We start from the raw sequence: 24,419 nt of genomic DNA, 5'->3' as shown, positions 1-24,419 counted from the left end.
ATTTATATATTATGGGATGCTGAGTTTTTGTTTTGTTTTGTTTTTAGAAAATGTCACACCAACGCTGACTAGCAAATTAACTGAGAGTTTTATAGCTTGGCAAATTTGTTTTCACTTTAGAACAATTTATGACAAGGAATCTATAATGCATTGTGGCTAATTAATGACTTTTTTGTGGTTTGACATACATAATACATTAGCTTTGTGACAGTTTCATCTCAGAGCCTCCTGAATCATCTCTCTCTAAAATGTCAAGGCATGTAAGCGGTTGAAAGAATATAAACTCTATTTTCTCTATTGTTTCATAACAGCTTCTGGTACAAAGGTGATTTGCTTATAAACATCAAAGAACAATGGACAGTCATAGAGGGTTGATAGAAGACAACTCTGTGTGACTTCATATTACCAAAAATATAAAAATGTAACATAACTAGTCCAGAATTCCTAATGGTGCTATAATATCTATGTGCTCATATGGAGGGAAATGATTTTTATTAATATGAAGAATACACTATTCCTATTTGAGCAGAATAATTACAACTATCAATGATTGAGTACCTCTGTACCAGAAACTGTTATTTTTAATTTCACAAGAGTTATGACAGGTTGATTATACAGATGAGGAAACTGAAGCTTAGTTAAGTTTAACTTTCCAAAGGCTACACAGTTAGGAGGGTGAAATTGTGCGCAGGTCTCTTTCTTGATTGGGACCAATGGGATAAATACTAGCTACTGCTTTTATTATTTTAGCATCTGCTAAGAGGAAGCCCACTTTGTGAGAAATGTCTCACTGACTTGGAAATGCTAATAGAAAAGAAATATCAAATATATATCTCTTCTCCCAATACTCTGCCACCTCTGGGCCACACTAGAATGGAATAACTTGGAACAGAGTGACAGATAATTCATTCTATCGAGGTGGAGAAAAAATATAAGACTTTGAATGGAGGCCACAGAGGGGATCAAATATGTAAGGAGCATGGAAGAGAAGAGACAAAACTCCAAACAAAACATTTTATTCTCCTAGCTACATACCCAGTAACAGATGGGGATGTGCTGAGAAGGGCAGGCAACTCTGAATAGATTGTAAGCATTGAGTCTGTTGTGCATTTCCTACCGCAGTCTGTGTCGCCTTGTTAGGTTCTAGAGTTGCTTGCTAGTGGACAATTCCACCAGAATCTAGCACTATTAAACACATAGTACCAGGGTTAGATATCCAAAACTGTATTTCTTATTTCAAAAAAGGATTAAAAAGTGCATACCAAAAAACACCTCAAAATACAGTATCAAAATTGAAATCAGTGGGCCTCTTCCCTGAACAAATCAATGAATATAAAACAAAAATGTGCAGTGGACTTGACCACCATGGGTTCTTCAATCTGGAAATGGTATAATTCCATCATTAGAAGATATTACTATTTAAGAGGCAGAGATCCAACATCTTCAATATGCCATCATTATGTGCCATAAGGACAGCAAATGACCTGGGAGCAATCCCTTTACCTTCCAGTGAAGTATGACCAATGTTGCCCTGAAATTCAATTGGATCCCTCCCATCTTCCTAATGACACTGGCAGAAGTAGGCAATTTAAACACTCCATCCATTCCATTTACATAAAATTCTAAGGTTACAACCTAATAAGAGGTGGGAGGGAAACTCCAATCTCTACCCATCAGTTCACAGGTCTGACATTTAAAAATTTGTCAATGCATATTGTTTGTACACAAGCTTCTCTAAATCAGACTCATACTCACTTTAGTTCTAAAACAGAAAATCATATTTTATAACTATTTCAGAAAGAGTTTATCACTATCCTTAGAATAATGTTTTCATTAGCTATATAAACCTCTTCACATGATTTAATACATGTAAAAACTCTCTACACTCAAAGATCTTCACTAAGCAAAAATCTTTCTAGAACTACATGTTATCAGGCAGATTTTTTTAATGAATAAAGAGTAACCCAGACATAGTTCCTTCCAGCTACTGAGCTGTGGCTTTGTGAAATGGAATTTACAATTACTAAAAAGAAAACAGCCCCAAATCCCACAACTCCTTTCACTTAATTATTCATGATATTGATCAGTACATTTATTTTTAAAAACAGATGAAGTTAGAGCACCACTCATATAGAAAGAAAACTTCTTGCTAACTTGCATTACTGTGGAATGGGGAGTTTCTTCTTCAGGGATTTATACTTTGCATGTGGAAATTTTAAAGCTGATCAAACATCATCACAACATATTTAAAACAAGCTTACAATGTTAAAAGCCATCTTTGCAGGTAACACTTCTAATTCACTCATCAAGATAAATCTCTGTTTATTGTTCTTAATCATAAAAATTAGATAACTCTAGCAATACTAAAAATAAATGTGATAATGATGAAGGAAATAGGAAAAGTCAGTTAGGAGCTTAAAAAATTTCTTCAAATTTTACAAGTCATGTTCACTTTCAATAAATCAACAGACTTCAGATGTAAAACTTTCTACTACCCACATCAATTACGTGTATCTTGGAAGCTTCTAGAGTAAAACACAGAAAATATGTGGGCTCAAGTAGTTCCTTAGAGTGGAAGATTATAAAGATGAGAGTCTACAATTCCTTTTAATGATGTACATCATGTTGCTCCTCCCCAGCAAGAGTACAGTCTGTTTCTCCTACTCTTGATTGCAGACTTGCCTTATGACATGCTTTAACCAACAGAAAGTAGGAGAGGTGATGCTCTGCCAGTTCCAGACTTAGACCTTAAAGAGATTTTCCAGCTTCCATTTTCCCCCTCTTGGAATATAAGAGAAAAGAAAGCAAACCTGGAAAGCTAGATGATGATAAGTGAGAGACAGCAAGCCATCGAGATCCCAGCCATTTCGGTTGCCCCACCTGAGGCACCAATCTTGTAAGTGAAGACATCTTGGATTCTCCAGCCCCAGTTAAGCTATAGCAACCAACACCACATGGATCAAAGATGAGATGTCTTTGAAGAATGTTGTTCAAGCTCCAAACCCACAGAGAATTGTAGGTAATAAAGTAAATTTTTTTAAAATTATTTTTATTTTTTTGCGACAGGGTTTCACTCTGTGGTCCAGGCTGAGAGCAGTGGCATGATCGCAGCTCACTGCAGTCTTGACTTCCCTGGCCCAAGCCATAGATAACCAATAAATTTACGGTAAAATCCAATATAATGTGATTTTAAGTTATACTGAAAGTTACTGTGTCCTTTAATATAGTAAACAATTCATACTAATTCTATAAAAAAAATCAATGAAAAATACTTCCTGAAACATCTACTACATATAAGGCACTAAGATAAAATTAATTCTAGTAATATCAACCATTTAATGTGAGCTTAAATATGATTATTTAGTCATCAAATATGTATGAATTGTCTAGTAAGATCCAGGTAGTATGCTTAGCACAGGTGACCAGCACTCAGAGAAATTTCGCAGTTTAGACAGGTATTCAGGCACGTAAAAGGCAAATATAATACAGTATAATAATTACTATCATAACAAAGAGTTAACATTTAGATGTAGAGATATTTTTAAAATCTAGAAATAACTATATTGAAACAATATGAAAAGCATCATAAGAAAGGTAGCTACACTGCTAATTTGTTGTAAGGATTGAATGATGTGGTTAGCATAATATTTAACACATAATTTAATCCACATTGAGTGATGCTAAAAATCTGAACTATATAAATGGTTACAAGAATTCAAGCAGGGAAAGATCATGAGTGGTTTCTAGGTTATTTATGGATTTTATCTAAATTGTTCAGTAATTCAGGGAACCTACTCTGTGCCAGGCACTGGGATACAGGGGTAGCCAAGAAATACAAGTTTCCTGCTTTCATACTGCTCAATTTGGAAAACAGACATGAAATAAGAGTAATGAGTGATAAAGAAAAGCAGAGCAAAACAGTGTCATCTGTTCAAGAAAGTGTCATTTAATGTGAAACTTGGTAGATGAGTAAGAATGACCCATGTCAACACTCCCCAACCTTTTTGGCACCAGGGACCAGTTTCGTGAAAGACTATTTTTCCATGAACCAGGTGGGGGCCAGGGATAGTTTGGGGATGAAACTGCTCCAACTCAGATCATCAGGCATTAGATTCTCATAAGGACCATGCCACATGTAGATCCCTCACATACACAATTCACAAAAGGGTTTGCACTCCTATGAGGATCTAATGCTGTCACTGACCTGACAGGAGGCAGAGTTCAGGCAGTGATAGGTAATACTCAGGCAGTAATAGGATACAAGAAACCATGTACAGGCCACCAAAGCCTCTGTGGGAAATGATTAACTGAATGTGAACTGTTCATATTGCATCAGTCAAGGCAAGTCACCTGACCAAGCCTTCCAACATCAATGGGGCAGAGAAAATATACCCTCCCAGAGGGAAGTAATGATTCCCAATGATTTCTCAATAGCAATAAGGCCAACAATTGGATAGACGGGTCTAGATCTTTACGTAATGCTGATGGGACTAAAGAGACATGAAGAGAGAACATTATGTTGAACCTTAAAAAGGATGGGTATGATCTTTTTAAGATGGGTATTTTCTTTTTAATGAAAAGGAAAGTACAGTTGGTTGATGACAGTTTTTTATTTATCTCCATGTTTCTCTCTTTACAAGTGAGGGAGAAAAAAGAGGGGGAAAAATGAATTAATCATATGTGGGATAAGAAGAGTGGGACAATCAAGGGCTCTCTGACCTAAAGAGCAGAGAAAGAGGGACAGCCTTGGAAAGAAAGGAAGAAAAAGGTTTAAGGTGAATAGGGGAGTTGAAAGAGGTCCTGAAAAGTAAACTCAATTTCAGCCCTATAGATGAAATCCTATAAATGTAGAGAAAAGTGGGACCAACTTGGGGTCTGAGATCAGTAGAAAAATTCACTCACAATCACTATGGAGGAGAAAGCAATAGTTCCCATTTACAGTTACATAAATTTCTCTTCTAAGTGGAAGCTGTTCTAGAATGAAAAATGCACTACTTCTGGACATGGGAAATATGGGTTTCATTTCTGGTTAGGTCATTAACCTGTTATTTGACCTGAGGCACTCTATAAATCTTTTTAGTCTCACTGGTAAAATGCATTTTAAGACGTGCTTTATAAGATTTTTTGAATGAAAGTTAAAAGCTGTCTACAGAGATAATTCACCCAGATCCATCCCCGCATTGTGCAGTCTATTACTTTAGATTCAAAACAGGCCATGACCTCAGATTTACCTTCACACTCTAATAACATTCGAGTAGTCAACACTACCCAAATCACGGCCTTTCACTATAGCAACTAAAATTCACCAAGTAGCTGCTAAAACACACTCTCAACTCCAACCATGGAAGTGATCTGTGGGTTTAAGAGCGTGCCAGGCCAGATTTTTTCAACCAGAAATTCTGTACTTTGACTTCCAACTCTTCAAATCTGGAGGAGTCATCAATCCTACATTCATATGAAGCCTTCCTTGATCGTTCTACCTCAGTTTCCTTTAATTCTTCCCAACTCTCTGTTCTTTTAGCATACAGCATATCTCTTACTAGGTTAGTGTTGCATATATAAATATATGTATATCATATATATTTATATATACAATATATGTATGTCATATTTATATATAAAATATATGTATGTCATATATTTATATATACAATATATGTATGTCATATATTTATATATATGTAAGTCACAAGTAGTGAATAATAAAGACAACAACAGTAACCTAACTGCAAAGCTCAATAAGTAGCATCTACTGAGTTTTGCTAAGGGCCTCGCCTTATCTTATGGATTCCTTACAATAGATTTATACAGTAGAAACCATTATTCCAACTTTACAGGTGAAGAAACTGAGACCTAGAGAAGGCAGTTAATTTGCCCAAGGTAAGAAACTATCAAGTGGCAGACAGAGATTACATGGAATAAGATGCATACAGATTACTACTGGACAAAACTAACTGATACTCTTCACTACATTTCCAAATACATATCTGAGATCTTTTAATTGAACAGTACACTCTTGGAGAATTTCATTATATTTCCCAACTCCACGTGTTATTGGGTCTCACAAAGGGCTCCTTCACTTAGGCAGTAATTAGAGCTATAATTCATTCATAGGCAATAAAGTGGCAGTTTACATTTCCTGTTTCTAATTTGAAAGGCAACTAAAAACTAGAGGACATTTACAATGCTTAATGGATATGAGGTTTGGTGGTATGACAGATTGCATTATTGGCCCAAATTCTTCACCCATTTTTTTATTTATGCCTTTGGTCATGTGACTCTGCAGTTCCTCCCACTAAAGAGGCAGAGGATAATTTCCCAACCTTGACTTGGGTTTGGCTATGTTTTTTTTTTGTTGTTATGGCCAACAGTATGAGGCAGAAGTGGTAATAGTCCAGTAGCAATACAAGATCTTAAAAGACCTTGTGTGTTTGCCTCTTATCTCTTTGCATCCCTGCAATTGGCATGAGAATAATTTCCATCAGGGAGCTTCTCCTTCAGAATCAGTTCTACCACGAGACATATGGAAACAGAGTCAAACAGTCCTGAAGATTAAGCAAAGTAACCCATACCAGCCCAGCCTAGATAAGCCAACTCCCAGCTGACCCACAAAAATATGAACAGGCCAGGCATGGTGGCACATGCCTATAATTTCAGTACTTTGGGAGGCTTGAGACAAGAGGATCATTTCAGGGCCTGGAGTTTGAGACCAGCCTGGAAGTAGAGTCTCACTATGTTTCCCATAGTCTCACTTCCCACAGTGAGACTCTGTTTCTACAAAAAATTAAAAATTAGCCAGGCATGATGGCGCATGGCTGTAGTCCCAGCTACTTGGGAGGCTAAGGTGCGAGGATCACTTGAGCCTTGAGCCTAAGAGTTCAAGGCTGCAGTAAGCCATGATTGCACCACTGTACCCCAGCCCAGGCCACAGAGCAAGACCTGGGCTCAAAAAAAAAAAAAAAAAATACCAAACAAAACTTAGTCTGGCAGAGCCACCCTAGTCAATGTGACAGAGTGAGAGATATATAAACATATGTTATTTTAGACTATTGAAATTTGGGAGGGGGGGATTGTGTCTACACAGAATTATTGTGGTAACAGCTAATTCATGTGGGTAAACGGTATTTTTGTTCACAAATATTCATTATTCACTCTCAGCCTTAGTGGTTTGGTTTAGTTTTTTCCACTTCTGCCATAAGCTATAGAGACTATAATAAAATCTCAGACTTCCAGCCAGATTACATGATTAGATAAGAACTTTTGGGGGCATAGTTCTTGTTAAGGGTGTGGATGTAATTTGTGTACATGTGACTAAGAGTATATTTTGTGTGTATGAGGTCAAGAGAGGTAGAATATATATATAAACTATACTACTGTTTGTAAGCACTTGCTTACCTCCCCTTCCTTAATTAGTCCTGTGACTTCCAGCCATGAAATGTGAGAAAACTTGACATATGACCAGTGCTACCAAAGTTTTGAATGCAATTGCATGGTCTAGCTAAGTCTCTTGTGTTTCTGCCCTCACTAATGTGAAGAAAATATCCCAGATAAGGATCATTCTTAACTTGGGCTCCTTAAAGACAAAATCTGAGGTGAAGAAGGTATTTATTGAGGAGTGCTCTTCAAAGAAACTACTACTGTAAAGTCAGAGGAGGACCCTAAAACTTAAAGTATTTGCAGCTGAGGTCTCAGCTGATCCTTATATGGTGTTCCAGGGCTGGGATGGCCCCTCTTGGCTACCTCTCTTGATCTCAAACACACAAAATATATTCTTAGTCACGTGTATATAAATTACACGTACAGAGTTGTCCAAATTAAGGCAACTCCCGTCTTTGTGCCTTTGCAACAGTCAGTCACTGATTATGGACCACTACCCAGAGGAAGCACAACCTTGGCTGACACAGTTCTCCTAAGGCAAAGGAAATTCCCAGTGGGGAGTGAAGATGTCAGCTACATGGCAGCTGATATTCCAGTCAGATGGTGGATAGATATGTGGGCCTTAAATAGTAGGCCTCGATTGGGCACCACAGTATCCACTACAAAACTGTCCCTTCAACCTGGATCCCAGAAGAATAAGCCACATAGCCTATGCACAATATGGAAAAGCCATGCCAATCCAAAGCTGACCCATGGCTCTCATGCAAGCAGATGAGTAATGCTTGCTAGAAGCCACTGAGAGTTTTGAATTGTTATCAAAGCAAAAGCTGTTACATTCATACAACAACAAAAAAGATATCTCACATCTTTAAGCAGTTACTTACTTTTTTTAAGTACTGTTTTTAGAATAATGAGTTTGAAATGGAAGAAGATACAAATAAATGGAAAGATATTCTATGTTTACGGACTGGAAGAATTAATATTATTAAAATGTCCATATCACACAAAGCAATCTACAGATTCAGTGCAAGTCCTATCAAAATTCCAAAGACATTTCTCACAGAAATAGAAAAAAAAAATCCTAAAATTTATATGGAATCACAAAAGACCCTCAATAACCAAAGCAATCTTGAGCAAAAAGAACAAGCTGGAGGCATCACACTACCTAACTTCAAAATATGCTGCAAAGCACAGCAATCAAAACAGCATGGTGCTGGCATCAAAACAGACCGCATATCCCATCAGAACAGAACAGAGAGTCAAGAAATAAATCCATGCAGTTACAGTCAAGTGATTTTGACGAAATTGCCAAGAACACATAATGAAGAAGGGACAGTCTCTTCAATACATGGTGTTGGGACAACTAGATTTATGCAGAAGAATGAAATTAAACCTTTATCTCACACCATTTACAAAAATCAACTCAAAATGAATTAAAGGCTTAAACATAAGACCTGAAACCATAAAACTACTAGAAGGAAACACAGGGGAAACGTTCCATGACAGTGGTCTAGGCAATGATTTTTTGGATATAACCCCAAAAGCACAGGCAACAAAAGTGAAAACAATTAAATGAGCTCAATTCAATCTAAAAAGCTTCTGCACAGCCAAGGAAAGAATCAACAGGAAGAAGAGATGATCCATGAACTAGAGAAAATATCTGCAAACCATACATCTGTAAGAGGTTAATATTCAGAATGTATAAGGAACTCAAACAACTCAATAGCAAGAAAACAAATAACCTAATTTTAAAATAGGCAAAGATCAGAAAAAACATTTATCAAAAGAATACACAGAATTAGCAAACAGGTATATGAAAAGGTGTTCAACCTCACCAATCATCCAAGAAATTAAAATCATAATGAGCTATCACCTTACACTCACTAGAACAGGTAGTATCACAAAGACAAAAGGTAAATGTTGATGACGATGTGGAGAACCCTTGCACACTGACAGAGGGAATGTAAATTGCTGTAACCACTACAGAAATCAGTATGGAGGGTCCTCAAATAATTAAAAATATAACTACCATGGGAACTAGCAATAGGACTACTGGGCATATATTCAAAGGAAACGAAATCAGTATGTCAGAGATATCTGCACTCCCATGTTGATCGCAGCATTATTCACAATAGCCAAGATATTCAACGAATCTAAGTGTCCAACAATTGATGAATAAAATGTGGTATATACACATAATGGAATATTATGCAGCCATCAAAAAGGAATGAAATTATTTCAATTGTGACAGTATGGATTGGAAGGACATTCTGTAAAGTAAAATAAGCCAGACAAATAAACATAAATACCACTTGACCTCACTTATATGGAATCTAAAAAAGCTGAACTCATAGAAGCAGAGAATAAAATGGTGGTTACCAGGGGGTGGGGAGGGAGGTTTAGGGAGATGTTGGTCAAAGGATACAGAACTTCTGTTAGATAAGAAGAATAAGTTCAAGGGATCTATTATACAACATGGTTATTATAATTAATAATAATGTATACTTGAAAATCACTAAGAGAATAGATTTTAAGCATTTTCACCATACAAAAAACGATAAATATGCGATATAATGTATGTTAATTAGGTCAATTTATTCATTCTACAATGTATACATATTTTAAGACATCACGTTGTATACAATAAATATATATTTCTCAATTAAAATTATATTAATTTTTTTAAAGTTTGTGTGTATTATTGCTGCATAAACCACCCCCAAAAATAAATAGCTTAAACAAATTATTTATTCTCTGATGATTTTGAATTTTGCCTAAGCTCAGCTGAGCATTTAGTTTGGTAGTTTTTCCTGGAGTCACTCGTGTAACATGAGCCATGTGATAGCTTAATTGGGACTGATGGCCTCGCTCACATGACTGACTACCAATTTTGGCTACTGGCCAGCTATTGGCTACTAGCTATCTCTATGTGACCTGTTTTTCTCAAGGAGGCTTGCCTGGACTTCTCCACAGGGCAGGCTCAGTGTGCAACAATAGAAGCTCCCAGGCTAAGGAGCAGAATTCACAATAACATCACTTGAGCCACACTTTATTTTTCAAATTCAATAGGCTAACTCAGATTTAAGGGAAAGGGAAATGGACTCCATTGCTTGAAGGTCAGAGTGAGCCACTATGCAAACTGCCAAGGAAGGTATTGTGGCCACCATCTTGCGGCCAGTCTGTTATAGGCCTGATGTGTGTCTTTATCTTTTTCTGAAGTTATTTTTCTCTAAATAGCAAACTCAAGACATTTTATATCCCCTATTCCCATCCTGCCCTCTCCCCTCAACAAAAAATGTGTGAATAAACATATATAAGCTTTCCACTAGAGACCATTGAAAGCATTTAGCCACTATGGGTCAGTATAGAAGAGTCCATTCATAAATGCAACCAAAACCAAACAAGAACACTAAAAAAAGGAAAAGAGGAAGGAGACAGATACAGAGAGGCAGATAAAAAGATGGAGGAAGAAGAAGCAGAGGAGGAAGAGATTGAGTAACTTTAAAAACAGGGGCATATTAATCCTATATACAATCTAAAATGCCTCCCCATCATTTGATTTTAATCTCTTCTGCTTGAATGCTTACAAGATGTCTGTAATTCATCCCTTACAATTTTATGATTTGGGATTAACTCTATCCCCTATCCTAATCTATGTCTTGTGCATTTTGTGTGTATGTCTGTGTGGGGGTGTGTGTGTGTGTGTTTATGTGCACACATGTGAAAGCATGTATGTGTGAATGGGAGGGGTGGGTTATTAGAAGGTCAAACTATGGTAGGAAGAAGAATGACAGAAATAATCGTATTATAAAAACAGAATAATAAAAAGTCAAGACTCAGAAAAAATGCCCTAACTCTAGAAAAATGACAAAAGATATTTTCCAAGCAAGTCATAACACAGAAATATTTAAAGCAACAGACAATTATGGCACTATCAGATTAAAAAGGATATTGACTGTATTCCAGAATGTCCCATTATATGGAAATACACCCTCCACTTGTAAGCATCTTCACAGAATGCATGGTTTGTTTCACAATATAACAAAACCCATATATTAAGACTCTTTTGTTCTTTTTAAAAACTAATGTTGCCACTAAAGTTTACAGACTTAATTTCATAGGGCAACTGCTGCTTAACACTAATGAAACAACAGCCCAATAAATTAGCACTAAATAGAAACACGTATATCTCCACATTACATATGAAGAAAAAATTGTATTTACTCCAATGAATAAAAGGAGAAACTTGGGCCTGCATGGCTCACATTTCAAAACCATACAACCCATGCACAATGCTTTTGATTGGTTTTATTTAAAATAAATAGAAGCCCTAGTAAGAAGAGAAAAATTAACCTGCCTAGTATATATAAATGTGAAAGCTTCTTAGGTGATGGGAATGCACAGGGGTGAGGGAGGTGCAGTCACATACAGCTGACTTTGGTACAAATATGCCTTATCTGTATTCCAGAGCTTTCAGAATATTCACCGGAATTAGTAATTGGTAATCAGCAACTTTCAGCTACTTTACATTCAGGGAGGCGGCCAGACCAAGTGAGTAGCAGGCATCAGACTAGATCACTAGCTATATTGTTCGGGTTGATTTTAATTGCCTGAAAAGTGTCATTACCATCTTCTGCAATGCATTAAGTTATTTTAAAGGGTGACTATTTCTATGCAAGAAATAAAATGAACTGCGATTGAGTTAGAACCTGCATGAAGCATTCAGTTGGGGCCCTGCCCTGGTGGCATCAAAATCCTATCCAAGTCTGATCACAATGATAAACAAACATATTTGCTATCTGCAGAACTTTTCAAATGTAGCCTGGGGAAGTCAACACAGATTCCCAAACCAAAGACACAGAGAATCACCCAAATGTCATGTCCTGGCTTATAAAATCCCAAGACTTCCATTTCGATACAGGCATCGGCAAGGTAAAGGACTTCATGATATTTAAGAACAAGACAAATATTTGCATGGAAAAAGATTCATGGAAGTGGAATTTTTCAATGCTAGAATACAGTTGCAAAATTATCACATTAGTGTATGCTGACATGGAAATGTCACCTCTCAGGACATTTGTTCTTTAAGTTAAAATCCTAGAAACATGAACATTTACATAGGATAAAACCATGTAGAGCTATACACATATTCATGAAATCAGGTTTAAAAAAATAATGACAACTGATTAAGGTCTGCAGTCTAGTTAACAGTAATGTACCAATGTCAATTTCCTGGTTCTGATATTGCAGCACAGAGATATACAATGTTACCATACAGGGAAGCTGGCTGAAGACTATACAGAACAATTTGTACTATTTTTTACAACTCTCTGTAAGTTTCAAATTACTTTAAAATAAAAAGTTAACAAATGCAGATTAGCAAGCTGTACCCCAGAGATGATTCAGAAAATCTTGTAAGGGCTAAGGTATCGCCATTATTTCAGTAGAACCCCAGTTAACGTTTCTGCAGAAACAGCAGAAGTTGAGAAACAGTGCAAGTGAAATAGAGTATTCTCAGCTCTATTACAGGGGCTTCCTCTTTGAAGGACGACTGGTGAGACTGTTTAATGCCTACAAAATTTTCCCCATTTTTAAGTAATTATTTATGGTTTAGGAAGATGTGCTTTTGATTTGTTGTGATGCAGTCATTTAGCTATTTCTTTCATGTGCTAATGTTTTGCTCTAATAAAACAATGAATTTTGAGAACTTCCCATCACTTCCTTGCACTAAAATAAGGTCATTACTTCAAGGACCAGTTCTCAGTGCTTACAACCTTTGACTTATGCTTCCTGTAGAGCATACATTTATCACAAAATTTTCTAAATTCAGATCACATCAAGATGTTCACCTGTTGTCAACTAATGACTTGTCACTTAGAAACTGTGCAAAATAAAATAAAATCTTTAAATTATACACTAAAATAAATTTTAGCCCTAGAAAAAGAAGCCCCACTATAACCGTAGCAGAACTTCATGCCAATTAAAAAGGTTAGACTTTCTATCATTCCAGAAATATTCACTAAAGTCTTAACATTTACATGCTACTCCATCAACAGACTACCAGGAAAACCAGATATTAAACAATTTTACAATATTAATTAAATTTGAATGCATTTACCCCCTAAAGAAGAAACAAAATTTACATGGTTGATTGTAGACAGCATAGAGGTCAAACCTAGTCTAGGAGGACAGTCAAGGCTACCTGGAGGAATGGCTAGGTTGGGTATTACCTTGACAAATGGTAGACTTGGAAGTAAAGACCTTTCCTGAAAGAAACAACAATGAATTGAGGGTGGAAATGAGTCAACACGGGAATAAGGAGAGTGGGGTGGAATTCATGGGTGTTCCAAGCACATGCAAGAACATTGAAGCCAAAAGGGCCATGTTGAGTCTTCAAGGAAGTTTTAGAAGACCCATGCATTATAGTTGCAGTGTTAAGTATCAGGGGAGAATTAGGGAGAAGTCACATATAGACAGGCTGCATCAGTAGCATATTTTTCTCCATGCAGTGGGTGTCCAATGACCTAAGGGGTCAGCCTCATGGATTAATATAGTACTGCACGTCAGATAGATTGGAACAAGAAAGAGAGTGAGGAGAAAGTCATTTCTTAATCTCCTGCATTAGGTAAGAAGTACTTAGAACCCAGCCTGGCACACTGCTTGAATGAACATTCTTGTATTTGTAATCAGTGGACTGGTTACAACGGCAAAGGGAGAAGATGGTGACAAAGACTACTGACTCCAGATGCCCTGATGACCACAATGATAGCTAAAGAAAGAACAGACCACCTAAACTCTTAGGAAACAGATTGCAAGGAAAAATAATACTTCCATTTTGGACAACTTTGGTTTGAAGTAGCAGCTGTCCAAGAGATGTACGAGATCATGGGCAATTAACAGGAAGAATACTGTCAAAGTCAGCTGCAGACTTCTGCTGAATATGTACCTTCTTGACAGGATCTTTGGTTACATATGGCAAACTCAGCAGACCAACAAGCTTAGTTCTCATAGGTTTATCAAACTCCACAGTGAACCAGACACTTTGACAGAAGCTGCTTTGTAGTAGTGCGTAAAATAGATGTGGTAACTGCTTACAAGGTAATTACAGAATATAAACATACAATCAGGTAAGGAAATGTACAGTTTCAAGTTATACTAAGTACTACCAAGGAAATGAACATAAAGAGCCTATCAGAGGTGTCCTCATTCAGGGGAGGAAGGAAATCAGAGAGCTCTCTCTAAGCAAATGATATTTACACTGTGGCCTAAGGGATGAGTAGCAGTCAAAAACTCTATGTGGGCCAGACTCAATGGCTCACACCTGTAATCTCAGCACTTTGGGAGGTTGAGGTGGGCAGATCATTTGAGTCTAGGAGTCCAAGACTAGCTTTGGCAACATGGGGAAATCCCATCTCTACACAAAATCCAAAAATTAGCCAGGGCATGGTGGTGTGTGCCTGTAGTCCCAGCTACTTAGGAGGCTGAGGTGGGAGAATCACTCGAGCCCGGGAGGTCAAGGTTCCAGTGAACCATGATCACATCACTGCACTCCAGCCTGGGTGACAGAGTGAGACCCTGTCGAAAAGGAAAAAAAAAAAAAAAGTCAACCCTGTGAGTTTGTGTGTGTGTGCACATGTGTGAGTATGTGTGTTTGGGGGTTAGAGCTGTACAGGGTTACTCGGCAAAAGAACAGAATGATCCCTAAGATAGGAAAGAGCTCAACAAATCTTCAGAAATGAAAAAGGGCCTAAGAAACCCTTGTTCCAAAAAGCTTGCTAGGAATTGTCGAAGAGACAGAAGTGTTTAAATCCTACGCAACCTTGCAGGTAATATTTAATAGTTTGGATTTTATTCTGAGTGCAATGGAAAGCCATTTAAGCATTCTGAGTAGATGAGGACTAATTTAACTTACATTAAAAAAAAAAAAAAAAAAAAAACTGTCTTGGCTGCTATGCAGGATGATTTGGGGGAAGAAGTACGAAAGGAACCAAGGAAGCCAATGTAGCTATCCCAGGAGAGAAGATGGGGACTTGGACAAGGAGGATGTGGGTGAACATGGAGGAAAGTGGGCGAATGTGAGAAATATTTCAGGGTTAGAACTAAAAGGACACATAAGGTCTGAGTTGTACTAGTTCCCCAAAATAAAAGTACTTGAAGTATTGTGATGGTGTCAAGAATTATTTACCCGATTAAAACAGTATACTGACAGCCTCATTTGTTAGTAATATAATCAAGCGGTTTTGAAATACGGATCTCGTATCTTAACATCTGAAAGGTAATCAAAGTCAAGGGACTTAAAAAACAAATGGGACAAAATTGTTCTCTTGCTTTAGAACATAGAAAATTTACAAGCTGAGTTATAAAGGCACCTAAGAGAGTGCTATGGAATCACTATAACACAGATAATCTATTTCTTCAAATGCCAATATGTCTGCAACAAGAAATATGCAAACTCACTGAATTATTTTATCCTACTTAATAAAAGTCATTTTTCCTCATTCTTTGCAAGGCAGGTTCTTGTGCAGTAAAGATTCTACAAATATTTACATTCCAAGTAGCAAAGCTGTTTGAAATGCTATAAAGTTCTGCCAGCACTTCTATTACAAACCCTTATTTCTTGTTTATAACATGTACTTAAAAGGCGGAAAATAAAAATGTACTATGGATTGAAACTTGGCATACAAAGTTTCAACCAGGGACTGCATTTCTCCTGCAGCAAATTTTCCAAAGAAATGTCCCACTGTGTTTAAGAGATGAGTGCAGGGGAGACTATAAGATAAAAACCATTTACAACACTTGAACCATTTCTGAAATGTTTATACAAATTGGATATGAGACTGAGATCTGTCACCCCTCAATTTCAAAGAAATGTTCTATCTTAAACTGTTCCATGGCCCCATATTCTCTTGCCAACCATCTTTGCAACAATGATATTCTCCATTGCACTTTTATCAAGCATAAGAAAGGAAATAGTCCACCAGCATTAAGTGATTAATTATATATACATGTTAAAATTATACACATATGCATGTGTGCATATTAAAAACTACAAGTGAGCACCTTAAAGATGCTCACCTTCATAGAGACAAAGTACTTTGCTAAGGTAAGAAAGCTTAAGGCAGACTGGTGGTGACAACTAAATCAGAGACAGTAGGCAAGCATGCACAGCATCAATAAATCCTCCTGCCATCTGAATATATTCCACTTCATAAAATTAACATAATTTTTACCGCTAACAACTTACTAAATGGTGATTGGAAACCAGTCAAAGCTTCTCTGTTTTGTAGCATTGCCACAATATAGTGATACACATATCTGGCAGTTTACAAGGGGCAATTATATCTATATACTATTTCAGCATGAACCATATTAAGAGTTAATGAGAACTTCAAGTTGGACACTTAAATTATGCAGTAAAAACAAAGCTGGAAGATGTGTACTGAATATGTGAGAAGGAGTTAGGAACTTGTAAAAGAGAAAGATGCATATTTTGCAAGCAGAGCAAAGAGGCTATTAGTTTGTAATAACTAGGCATATATGAAATGTGACAGTGATAAAATTGAACATAAATCAGCAAAGGAAAGGCTACAGCTCGTTGTCCACAGCTAATCTTTGCTCTACTTGAAACTGCTCAGCACTTTGCTCCTACTAAATGCTTTGTTGCCATTTTAAGGTACACTTGGGCTATCTGGTTGTGTTGTGAAGGATATTTAAAAGTTAGAATTCTCCTGGAGAAATGAACTTAACACCTTCATGTCTTCGGGCTGACATTAATGACATCCAGACAGTGAGGAGGACATGAGGCTGAATGTTATTGTCTGTGGCAGCCACAGCCTGAATCGATTACCCTGCATATCAATTAGCCACTCGGTGTCTCGGCTATCCTACTTTTAGACAGGAGGGCCACTTGCATGCATTCAGCCTCACTATTCATCTTATAAAAATGTACAGCAATTTGCTATATTTCCCTGGTGGGCACTGATCATTTTGGGGGTCCTCAAATCACATGTTGACTCTCAACTAATTTCAAGCAAGCATTCAAAGATCAATAATTCCTGACCCCACTCTTTACTATTTGCAAGCAAGCATCCTTCCATTTAGTGAGGCTGAACCCGATCAGATTTCTTTAATGAACATTCACAAGAACCTGTCCCACTGCAACCAATGACATGCACGTATTAGGCATCTTACAAATGTTGAACAAATTGGTATGAATCTTAACCTGCAGGCAACTTCCTCCCTAGTCCCATGACCCACAAATGGTTAAAACCATGAACCAAGATGCCAGGTTACTGCAGCCAAAGTCAGTTTACTGTTAGTAAACACATCTAGCAAAGCAAAATTAACACATTTGACTTGATATGAGATATAAGCTCTTTCAAAAGCAATTACTCCTCCTTTCAATCTCTGAAGGGCTCTGACTCATTGTTCTGATTAATTCCTGTTTTTAATCTATTTACAGATCAGGATTCTTTTTCAGCTAGTGTGATATTCATCTCTGTGGGGGTAGACAGAAACCACAGCACGTACAGTCTTCCTACTTTTGTTTTTTCAGTTATTCTTGCTTAATCATTTTTAAATTATTTCTGGATTTACCTACTCACCATATGAGCTGGGGTTTCTGACCTCCCTCCTGCACATCACTCCCTCCTTGTCTGTTGCTTTTTCTAGCTCTGTTTCCCCGCATCTTGGGTTGAGGTGAACAGACTGGCTACCCCTTTCCCAGAGCTCTTCCCCCTTCTTTGCCTCTGAAAGGAGGTTTGCTGTCCTTACCATAGCGGGCACCATTTGTTATTAAATAATTCCTCTGGGCACATCTCCTTGCTGTAAATCAATAAGCAAATGCAATACAGGGAAGGACATACGGATTGGAGAGCTGTACGGAGCTTTGCACAAGCAGAGCCCAGAAGCTGTTCGTTCATTTCACGCGACCAAAAAAAAAAAAAAATTCCTGATGGTGCTATGACTCGGGTGCCCGGTTGGCACTTCCTGGTTTTCTCTTTCTGGTATTCTGTTACCTGCTTGGTTAGCTTTGCAGGGCTCCTCAGAGAACACAGAAACAGCTGAAACCAGGGTCCGAGCTCAGGAAACCCGGACTACAGCGCATCAGGGTAAACCTGGCAAATAAACGCGACGGGGAATTCAGTCCCAAGCTGCTGATCTGTGAGTAGAAAGAAAATGCAGCTTAGAAAACTTGATCGCTAATGAAAGAATCCTCCACCCTAGCTTTCTCAGACCTGGGAATCTGGGCCTGGGGGGTGGTTCCGGCAAAAAGGTATCACATTCCCACATCCTGCATCACGCACCTGGAATTGTTCCTCAGCATCCCTACGAGTCACAACTTTTTTCCCCCAACTTTCACTGGTCAAATCCACCGCGCAAAGAGCAAGCCCGGGGGACCTACCACTCAATTTTCCGCGCTCCCGCTGGGGAATGCAGTCTTCCCAACCCGAAACCAATCCTCGCCCCAGAAAGGGAAAAATAATCTTCCCAAATCAAGTCAGCTGAGAGAAGCATCTTTTTTCCTTGACCCGTCGGGTGCATTTCCCTGCAAACAAACTTTGGGGCTGAGGAGCCATGAAGCGAGTGCGTAAAGTTTGCCCTGGCAGGTGGCTCATCCCTGTGGCCCGGCCAGCGCCAGGAACCGGGCATGCTGGACTTACCTGGTCTCTGCAGCTTGCCAGACGCCCGCCCCGCTGGCCCACCCGCCGCCGCCGTTAGTCCGGGCCCGGGGGGCCGCCGTGCGCGCCCGCGTAAGCCGCCGCCGCCGCAGCGCCCTCGTCCGCACGGTTCCCAGCCCAGCCCCTGGCGCCAGCCCGCCAGCCGCTGTCGCCGCCGCCGCCGCCACGCGCCAGGCTGCTGTGGCTGCTGCCGGCGCCCAGCGAGCGCTGCCTGCGCCTCCGCCACTCCGGCTCCGGCTCCGGCTCCGGTTCCGACGCGGAAGCTGGAGGGAGGGGAGACCGGGCGGACTGGAAGGAGGGAGGGGCGGGGAGCGCAGCGGAGCAGCCAACTGGGTCCTGTGCCTCGCGTCTGTGGCGCCCCTCGCGCCTCTGCGCCGGCCGGACCCCGCGCCACCCTGTGCTCGGCCGCGTGCACCCACGTGTGTCCGGCCTCCGCAGGGCCCTGGGCGGCGGCGCAGGATGGGCGGCGGTCACCGTGTCATCTCTGGGTGGCCTAGTGCCACACAGTTGGGGCCCGGGGAGCACGGGGTTAAGGCAGGAATTCCACTTCTAGGAAAGCCTCCTGCAGCTGCGCTCCCATAAGTGCGCAAAGATTGCCAATTTTAATATTAAAGCGGATAATTATTAAGGGCTCACTATGTAGCAGGCAGTGGACTGCGCTATTTAAATGAATTAGTTCATGCAGTCCCCAGAGCAACCTGGATCTATTATTATTCCCGGATTTAGTGATGAGGGAATTGATTTGCCTAAGGTTTCAATGAGTCAGTTGTGAGAATAATCGCAATTATATTCTGTCAAGGACCCTATGAAGTATATCTTACCACCTTAATTTGCCCAGGTATACACACAGTGGTGAGTTGGAGAACCCGGACTTGAATAAGCCTGTTGAAGTCCTGAGCCTTTGCGCTGAACCGCTGCTGACTTACTTCCAGTCAAACCCGTGCAAACACTGCAACTTCACTTGTACGAAAAACAATTGGGAACAACCTACCTGTCCTTCATTAGGAGAGTGGCTGATAAAATACAGTGGAGACATACAGCGGCAGAGAGAAAGGTGCATCTACTAGAATTGGCATAAATGACCTCCAAGAGGTATCCTTAGAGGCTGGGCGGAGGTGGGTCACTCCAGTAATGCCAGCACTTTGAGAAGCGAAGACAGGTGGATCACTTGAGCCCAGGAGTTTGAGACCAGCCTGGGCAACATAGGGAGACTTTGTCTCTACAAAAAACAAAAACAAACAAACAAACAAAAGTTTAAATTAGGTGGGCGTCATGGCACGCACCTGTTGTCCCAACTACTTGGGAGGCTGAGGTGGGAGAATCACTTGAGGGATCACTTGAGCCCAGGAGGTGGAAGCTGCCATGATTGTGCCACAGCACTCCAGCCCAACAGACTAAGGGAGACCCTGTCTCTAAATAAATAAATAAATAAATGGTATCGTTAGGAGAACGTGGGACATGTACTGTTGATTGGCACAGGAAAGTTGGTGCCTGTACCGGTTTTGTGCTTACATACACACACACACACACACACACACGCTTTTATGTGTATGTATCCATATTTATGCATTCACAATTTCTAAAAGGATGTCTCAGGATACTGTTAACAATTGTTAGTCCTGGTGAGTGAGACTGAAATTGGGGCAGAGGAGACTTTATACTTTTCATTTTATAATTCTTTGACATTGTTTTAAAAATGTATCATGTTGTCCCTTCATATTAAATAATCTAGTCACATTTAATTAGACTTGAGAGTTTATGGCCCTGTTTCCTCTCCTTGATCCTTTTCCCATGATTCCTGCAGATGGAATGAAGCACCACCTCATGAAGAGCAGCAACCTGGGCAAACCAGACCTGATTTAACTGCACTTTCTCACTCTTGATCATTTTCTCAAGAGGTACGCGTGTGGTCCCCTGCAATTCACAATGAAATTTGAACTTCTGGAAAAACTCTCCTGGAGGGGGTTTGATGACAACAGGTAAGACCCAGGTCAGTCAGATGCAAGGTGCCGCTCCCTACAGCAAAGTCAGCATGTAGGCCCCCTGCATTTCCAATCGCCACAAAGAAGTTGCTTGGTACTTTGGGAGACCGAGATGGGAGAATCACTTGAGCCCTGGAGTTTGAGACCAGCCTGGGCAATACAGTGAGACCTCCTCTCAACAAAAAAATTAAAAATTAGCTGAGCATGGTGGTGTGTGCCTACAGTCCCAGCTGCTTGGGAGGCTGTGGAGGGGATGGAGGAGATGGCTTGAGCCTGGGAGGTCCAGGCTGCCGTGGGCCATGATTGAACCACTGCACTCCAGCCTGGGTGACAGAGCAAGACCCTTTCTCAAAACAGAACAATAACAACAACAGCAAACGAAATTGCATGAATGGCTTGATCAGGTGGTATTTCCCTAGTCCCCGTTACTCTATGAGCATACAACAGGATTCTTGAATACATTAGGGGACTTCTGGCCACATTTGCTCTCTCTCACTTTATCAGGAAACTGCTCATCCCTAAAAGAGTAATGGGTGGATTAAAAAAAAAAAAAAATCCGGGGTTATTTATGTTTTAAAAAGAGGTTGGGGGAGACAGGAATAGATAGAGTACACTGCTATAAATAAAAATAATGTGCTTTTTCCCATCAGAATTAAATTGCCATAAATTTGGACTCCTTAAGGTTCCTCTACTTAGTCAAAGGAAAAAAAAATAGAACAGGTACAGAAAGGTTGTTTATGGTCGTTTCAGTTGTTATTGGTTACTGTAAATAATCTTTTTGCCTGCAATCTGGGAACATGTTGGCAAACCCCCTGCGTGTGACAAAATGTTTTATTGGGTAGAACTGGTGTGTTCTGGAAGGAGCCGAGAGAACTTTACATGCAAATTATACTCATGCCTTGCACCTAGCGGTGCAATTACTGCCATGCCCACATCCATCACAGGCATGCCTCTTCTTTTAATATTTTCAACTTGATGTCTCCTAATACATTTTTCTTCTAATACATACATGTATACCTTGTCTAATGGGAAGGGAAAGAGTATTTTCATCAAGGAGGGGGAGCTAGCCCTGGGCAGCAAAATGACAGGGAGAAAGACAGGAAAGAAGCTCCTTTAAATTAGAAAAAATCTAAACCCTAACCCCTTCCAGCCCTCTCCAAATAATTAGTCATTTCTAAACTCAGATTACATTGCCTGTGCTAGTAAAAGCTGATTAGTGCTGGAAAGGGATTTAATGGAATTTTGAGTCTTATGGTTGCAGTGGCGGGGGGTGGGGGTGGGGCGATTGGTGGGGGAGGTTAGATCCTAAAAGTTGTAGAAGTAATGGTGAACATTTAAAGTAAGCCACAGTCTCAGAGACAGGTAAAAGGTGTATAAATATATGTATATAGAGAGATGTGAATCATTTTATACCCTCCTTTTGCCCAAAATGTAAAGCATAATGTGAGTCAACTGAAAACCTGATATTTACCAAAAGTTGATACACAAGAGCAGGTTTCAATATAATTTCCATCCAATTTCTGGGCCGGAAGCCCAGGAAATTAAAAAAAAAATTAAAGGCCCATGTGGGTCTTCTCAGTGTGAATGCCGGATGGAATTTTTATTGAATTTGGCCTCAACTGATTGTAGCATTATAAGCAATTCTGCAGTTAAGTTTCAGCAGCCATTTAGATGGCAAATCCTTTTTTTAGGGTATTATAACTAAGAATAATAACTTCCTTTTTATGTGGCATCTTTTATATCAACCACTTTAAAGTGTGAGATTATCTTCCCATTATTAAGATACCTCATCTGTGTTGGAATATAGAAGCTATTTAATGCCAGTGACACCACGTAACAGTTATTTGTTTGCGTGTTTATTGTGTAGCAAAGGGAAATGAAGAAAAATATCTACTAAACCCACAAACCGAAATTCTTAGGTAAAAGTGTCAATTGGAATATAGCCAAGCTACTAAGTTAAACACATAGTTTTCTATAAAAGGGATTAGGGAGTCTTAATTTCCACACATGGAAATACAAGTCTTTTGTTATCACCATGGTACTGATCTAAAGTTCTAGTTTATATCTAGATGCTGAGATTAAATGGTAGGGTGTATGAAGCTGTCATATTATCTCCATCGCTGGGGTGGATAGTTCTGAGAGGTTTTTTGAGTCAGAATAAAGAGTAATAGTAAGTTTTCAACATTGAAATTGGAGTAAAGAAATAAGGTTGTTACAATATGTGCATAATAGTGTCAAAAATTCTTTATATACATTCACATAAAATGCTTAGCACTATGATGGAACTTAGCTCCCCACACTAATCACATAATAACTAATTCAGGTATCGACTCATTTGTTTTCTTCTCTGAAGACGTTTGCTGAATTTCCTGTCTATAATAGCTGCTGTCATTCTCTTTACTTCATAGAGCAAATGGTTATGTGACAATTTTTTACGTGTCTTTTTTTATTATTATTGCTGATTTCCTTCACTACAATGTAAGCTTCATGAAGGTAGGGGCTTTGTTTTCTGTACTGTTGCATTCAGAGCTCCCAGCACGAATCTGACATGTACATAATGGGTGTGCAGTAAATGTATATTTCATGATTGAGGAACTTCCAATATGCCAGGCACTGTGTTATTTGCTTATTCTCAGTACTTTGCAGTCTTTACAACAACTCCACGAAGAAACTACTGTTTTACCACCTTTTTACAGATGAAGGAACTAAGACACAGAAAAGCAAACTCATATATTTGGAAGCTCAGCCTTCCAAGGTTATACAAACTGTAATCCAGACATCTGATGCCAGAGTCTCTCTCTGTGCTGTACACCCCTGTGAGTTTAAATGGGTTTTATCAACCGTCTAGTGTAGCACTTCTCAAACTTTAACGTGCCTATGAATCACCTGGGACCTTGTTAAAATGCAGATTCAGATTCAGCAGGTCTAGGGTGGAGCCTGGGACTCTGCATTTCATCCAAGCTCCTGGATGCTGCTGGTGCTTCTGATCCACAGACTGATCTTTGAGGATTTAGGATACAATCCAAACCTTTCACGTTCACATATAAGCCACTTGGCACATCCCAGATGTTAGAGGATCAAACTAATGGAAAGTAAAAACAATATTGGAATTACTTAAATAGTCATAAACATCATAGAATTCCATTTAGAATTATTTATTCTAAGGTAACAGTGGCTAGTACAGAGTGAAATCTCAATAAATATTAATTTTCTAGGCAGAAGAAGAAACTAAGGCACAGAAGGATTATGCAACTTTCCCCAGTTCATTCAGAAACCAGCAGGCCCTGAAGACTGTCTTCTCTTTCTGACCCTAACACCCTGGCTCTGCTCAATTCGTTTTTTAAAGGTAGATTTCATGGAAATTTGAAATAGCAACACA

General features: G+C 39.2%; 1 protein-coding gene across 4 annotated transcripts in view; it reads right to left on the bottom strand.

The window, feature by feature from the left end:
* The window catches only part of CNTN3 (contactin 3), a 346,250-nt gene extending 327,132 nt beyond the window's left edge, over nt 1-19,118 (bottom strand). The window contains exon 1 of one of the 4 annotated variants that reach the window (XM_009200333.4): nt 19,041-19,118. The gene's annotated coding sequence lies outside the window, so the exon portion shown is untranslated. The other 3 variants (XM_017955288.3, XM_017955289.3, XM_017955287.3) reach the window with 3 other exon arrangements.
* Nucleotides 19,119-24,419: the final 5,301 nt, after the last annotated feature.

This window comes from Papio anubis, chromosome 2 (genome assembly GCF_008728515.1).
Source record: "Papio anubis isolate 15944 chromosome 2, Panubis1.0, whole genome shotgun sequence".
NCBI classification, from domain to species: domain Eukaryota; kingdom Metazoa; phylum Chordata; class Mammalia; order Primates; family Cercopithecidae; genus Papio; species Papio anubis.
This window is presented reverse-complemented; position numbering and strand designations above follow the sequence as displayed.